The sequence below is a fragment of the Miscanthus floridulus genome, chromosome 6 (genome assembly GCF_019320115.1).
Source record: "Miscanthus floridulus cultivar M001 chromosome 6, ASM1932011v1, whole genome shotgun sequence".
NCBI classification, from domain to species: domain Eukaryota; kingdom Viridiplantae; phylum Streptophyta; class Magnoliopsida; order Poales; family Poaceae; genus Miscanthus; species Miscanthus floridulus.
Window position 1 is genome coordinate 122,736,568 of NC_089585.1, and position 6,046 is coordinate 122,742,613.

At 41.2% G+C, this 6,046-nt stretch overlaps 1 pseudogene; it reads left to right on the plus strand.

Moving 5' to 3' along the window:
• The first annotated feature begins 843 nt into the window (after positions 1 to 843).
• On the plus strand, positions 844 to 5,626 carry LOC136456813 (protein HESO1-like; annotated as a pseudogene).
• Positions 5,627 to 6,046: the final 420 nt, after the last annotated feature.

Sequence of the window (6,046 nt, forward strand, 5' to 3'; positions counted from 1 at the left end):
GGGCCTACGATGCATTTAATTCTATTAAATATTAGATGTATATATAGATTTGGGTACTTATATTAGCATGGCCCGTTGAACTGTGTGCCCGAGTGGTCGCAAATGCTATAATCGATTTAATTGTTCAGCTCCTTTTTCTATTTATTATGAGCGTGTTTGGTAGAGGTACTAGATTCTTCTAGAAATGTTTTGAATCCAAATTCTCTTGAGAAATGTTCTATAATGAATCATAATCCTTTTATGGAACTGTTGGGCTAGCTTGCTAAAAATTCTTAAATCTAGAACTAGAATAAGGAGAAACCAGGTTTTGGTTGTTTCTATCGACCAGTACAAAACGAGTATCGGTAAGTATGTTCGACAACGATTGTTGTGATTCTACCAAAAATCTAAATGTTTCTTGCTACCATACGCATTATACATGTACAACACAAAGCCTGCTTGATGTGCACCACCTTTTTCACCTCTAATTCGATAGTTGGGCTTGGGCCTCTACGGTATAGCCTCGGGGTCTTCGTATGTAAGTGGGTTTCAGTTTAGAGGGAGAAGCTGTGCGTTATTGGGCTGACAGGTAGGTGAGTGAGATCAAGCAAAAGTCTCTTGAGAAACTAACAAAGGCACAGCTACGCCCTTGAAAGGGCTCATCTAACTGAGCTACATAGACCTTTCGCCATATGCCGATGCCAATTCCAGAAAAAGAAGATTGAACCCACACACGGCCTAACCAACATGTTAAAATGTTATGTCCCTTTCTTTTGCTGACAAGGAGAAACACTTTTCTTTTCTAAAGAAGAAGGGAAACAACTTTTTATGACTTGCACGTTAAGATACCCACTCATAGTCGCATCTAAAGGAAAAGAAAGGGGAAATCGAAAAAGAAGAGTAATCCTTACTGTACCCGCCTAGTTCATGCGCGTGCACCTGCAGAAAAAGAGGAGACTGGAGAGCCTGCGTTTATACATGTTTTGCTGTTTTCCTTCGGTTCTCCCGTTCCACTTCCACCTCGCCTGGCCCGAGAGACAGAGAGCAATACTGTGTTTTTGCATCAACGGGGTCCCAACGGGGCCAGGCGACTGAACACGCCCTTGGCAACCGCCACCGCCGCCGCCGCCGCCGTACTCCAGCTGCCCAGGTCTTCGTCCGACCCTTTGCCGGCGACGAGCACCCACCACACTAGGTATGCCCGCCCCGCCCGCGCCCCTCTCTTGCCTTCCTTCTGTGCAAAACGGAGCACCCAAACCCTAATTTGAGCTATTTGGCTTTCTGTATTCGGATCTGATCTAATAAGTGCAAGTGTGTGCATGTATTATGCCTACTAACTTCGTTTTTTGGCAAAAATTATCGGGTGTAGTACACCCCTGTCCTATATTGGTGGGTCCGCCCCTGCGAGGACATATGGAATCATCCGTGTTCAGTGACGCGGTGCTTCTTTAGACTTTCAGTTTTCACACAGTGTCCATGCGACATTAATTTCTGTTCCTTATTTTTATTTGAATACATGTACTTGATGGCTGCAGGATTTCAGCATGGTTGATTCTGTTCATGACAACATTGTGCTGAACAAGTGTATCAAGGACATCCTTGCACTAATCAAACCAGTAGAGGATGATAGAAGCAAGCGGCTATCCACAATTCAGGAGCTGGAAAATTGTATCCATTCTCTTGCATCTCTGTCAGGTAACTTATATTTGTTTCTGCTTATTGAGACCTTCTCAATTGTGTTTAAACTTCCACCTGTGACCCTGATATTACTAGTTAAGGTGCAATGATGTCACTTTTGACACTGAAGCATGAACATACTTTGCTTGCAGTACTGAAGATAAATGTTTTTCCCTGCATGTGCATGTTGTATTGTGGATTTTCATGGTAGATTACTGAAATAAATTCAATTATTCATAGTTTATATATGTGGAAGTTAAATCACAATCTCTGTTGTGTTCATAAAGAGATATTAAGTTATTTGTCGACACAATAAAGAGTAAAATCTGTATGTGGTATAAGCATTGTTCAGTGAACTCCACACCATGTTGCATATGAATGGTTTGAAAAATACTAATTTGGAAACACGAGGATTGATAAGCTGGTGACAGTAGCAGGTTATTGTATTGCTAGAATGGAGCTGCAAAAACATTAAATGATGGACTTAATAAGCTGAGAAGTTTCTTTTCCCCGCTTTGTACTATTCTTAGCCAACGCATCAGTATTAGGGGTATCTTGATGATATAGGAAAAGTTCAGTACGTTTAATAACTGTAATGTTTTTTTATGTCTCTCTTTAACGGATTTTATTAAAATTGTCCTTTAACAGGTGCTGCTGTGAAACCTTTTGGATCCTTTGTATCAGATCTTTACTCAAAATCAGGCGACTTAGATTTATCAGTTCAGCTCTGGAATGGTTCAAACCACCCTATAAGCAAGAGAAAGAAGCAGAATACCTTGAGAGAAGTTAGGAAAGCTTTACTAAGTCGAGGTAGTCTTTGTTATATTGTTCTCAAGATAGATAAACATGTATGCTTTACTGCACATTCAGCATCCATGAAATAGCTTTAAGCATCATGATATACTTGTGCTATCCTAGACTTTGTGGCAAAAGAGTGATATTTTTGTGCCATGGTTGCTTGATTCAGTGGGATAGGAACCACCAGTTGGCATATCTCCATTACTATCACAAATCTTTCTCATTTACACTTGGTTTTATTGCTTTTATTTCTTCAGGTGTCACTGGATACATGCAGTTCATTCCACATGCAAGAGTTCCAGTCCTTCAATATGTCAGCAACCGCTTTGGCATCTCCTGTGATATATCAATTGACAACTTTGCTGGTCGGATTAAGTCCAAAATCTTCTACTGGATCAATACTTTAGATGAGCGGTTTGGTGATATGGTTTTGCTGGTATGATCTAGTTAGCCAAGAGTTTTTGCTGCCACAGTTTTTGTTGGTAACTTGAATATTCAGCATCATCCTTCCTTCCAGATCAAGGAATGGGCAAAAGCTCAAAACATTAACGATCCAAAGAGTGGGTCCCTCAACTCTTATTCACTTTGCCTACTTGTCCTCTTTCATTTTCAGGTGTTATTTCTTGTACTTAAGTATTTCTCTATGCGTTCTTACTCATTTATGGTTTTACTAAATTCCTTGCTTATCCTTATGCTCTTTATGTTTGATTTTTTAGACATCCGAGCCGCCAATTCTACCACCTCTGAATGAGATTTATGAAGGGAACATTGCAGGAGATGTTACAGGTTAAATGAAATTTTCTTTATGTCCGGTGATTGTCTCGAATGTCAGTACCTAGTTTTTAACTCAATACATTCACATACAGAAGCGGCACTTTATAATGAGCAACATCTTGATGAGGTTTGTGCTGCAAATATAGCAAGATTTAGACTCCAGAACAAGGGCCAAAGAAATGAATCTTCTATTTGTCGTCTATTTGGAACTTTTTTTCAAAAGGTACTGAACATTGAGATCCCACTTTTGATGACTGAGACATTTTGTGATTATTGTGGGTACTATCTTTTGCTATTCGCATCTTGGTAAAATATGAATTCATGTTTCTTGATGCTTTACCTTTTATCTCTATTAGTCCCATTGACTTATTGCCAAGTCCATCTAGGGTCCATCTTAAGCTCTTCACCATTATTGGCTTGATGAAGGGTTGAATAATAGTCTTCTCTTTGGGGTGACCTTGGGAGGGTAAAGAAGCTTATAGTTTGATTTGTTACCGTTGGAACATTTTTTGTTCAACCTGGGTCTTGTTTGGTACTGTAGTGGTTATCCATGCCGCTTTATATTATGTTCTTAAATTCTCGTTGACTTGTGTACACTCTTGGACCTGGTGGATTTAAAGTCTTGGATTATTGCAACACCCTGTCTCTGAATAAAATTTAAGTGATTCATTAAATATCTTTTATAGCTATAACACAAAATTTTTGTTATAATTGGTTCGATTCCCCTATGCCAGCTAGATTCTTCAACATAACATAGCACAACAGCCTATTGCAAGCTAGCTGCCCTATATTTGCCCCATGAGGTTATTGGTTTAAAATTTTGAGTCCACCAAGCTAACTTGTCTGTACAACCCATGAATTCCACTGATCTTTTTAGGGAATAACACTGACATAATTGGGGTATTATTATTTATCTGGGTAGCAAAAGTATACAACCGTTCAAATGTCAAAATGCATTGCAGCATTAATTTATTTATTAACCCAAGAGAAAGAAACTTAGATTGGTTATCATGTCCTGACCGGTGCTTTTATTACTTGCAGTTTGCTCGTATCAATGCCTTTACAGATAGTGTCATATCAACTTACTCAGGCCAGATTGGGCGAATCCAGGACGACCCAAGGTGGATGACGAAATCTTACCATTTATTTGTAAGAATGCCTGTGCATTTGGTGGTTGTTGCTTATCTTAATTTTATCACTTACACAACTTACATCCTATCTCTTTGCCATCTTTTGTTTAGGTTGAAGATCCAGTTGAGAGACCTGATAATGCCGCTAGAGCAGTTAGTATGAAAGGCCTTGACCGCGTTGCTAGTGCATTAAATGATGCTTGTCACAAGTTTAACTCCCTGGAACATATTGACCGGAATGAATTATTGGCGCTGTTGTGTACCCCTGTTGTTGGCTTGAAACTTGGTGGGAAAGTCATAGCAAACTCTTACCCAAAAACTCCACAAAGGAATAATCAGCATACCAGAAATGGAGGACGGGCAGGGCGTGATCAAGGTCAAGCACCCAGAGCCAGAGGGTTTGCTGGAATCAGATCAGTCCATGAAGACCCACTAGCAAATACTGCACATGAAACAGCAGTACAGTATCGCAACCATCCGCAAGCTTACAACAGTTCGACAAACAGCCATACCATACACAGGCTGTAATCTACAAACAAATACTACAGTGCATCAGACCACGCCTTACCAGAATCATATTGTTCCACAGGTGTATCCTACTTGGCCCCAAACAGCTGAACCGTACCAGAATCATAATCAGCAGGTTTATGCTACGGGGCTGCAAACAGGGCCATACCAAAGCCATAATCAGGTCTATGCTTCAAGATTCCAAACAGGACCATACCAGAGTACGTCATCAGGTTTATAGAGCATCCGGAGGAACATATCAGATCCACAATCAGCAGGCGTATAATGCAGAGTTCCAAACCGACGGTCCGCACCAGAATCAGCAGCGGCGAAAGGGATACACATCAAACCATCAGACTAACAGGCATACCACGATGGCAGCGAGGTACGAGCCTGTTCGTGGACAGTTCAACAACGGATCGACATGGGACTCAAGGTCCCAAGCAGCAGACAGTGCAGCTTCGCAAAGATAGCCATCAACATCTGTAACTTATCAGTCAGGAGGATAGTAACAGGCAATCGTCTGGTTTTTTGCATGACAGTATCCATTAGGTGTATGCCATATTCAGCTTTTGCCCAACAGTGTATGATATCAAACATAGCCTTTGCCAGAGAACTCTGGTCTTACCATGTGTTATGTGGATTGAGGTATCCCAAGCTTTGTACTGCTGGACAACTCGTCCTTGTGTAAAAATTTCTAATGCTTTCTACTGCTGGACAACTCTTGTGTAAAAATTGCTGTTAGCAGTCAGTTTATAATTCGTAGTATGTGTCAATTAATTTGTGTAAGGTGTGTGTTGGTGGTCCTTAGCGACCATATTCGAACGCCAATTAATATCCAAAATGAGAGAAACAAGCAAACTTTTAACAGATATGCTTTTACTATTGACATATTTTCACATGTATTGGAGACTTAGTGTTTCGCAGGACTTACTCATGAAATACATGGGAATATGATCAAAAGGCGAAACTCAGAAAAGCGTAAAGCAGAAAAGCGCAAAGGAACCAAGCAAAAGCCCACTTACACGCCAAAACTGGGCCGAGCACCACCGAGGAAGCAACCCAAGCCCAGCCAGCAACCCACCAGAGCAAGGTGGTGGCGAGCGAGCCAGGCCAGGGTGCCGCCCCCAGCATGGCTCGGCCCCACCTCGCTCCGGCGGTTGCATGGCAGCATGCATAGG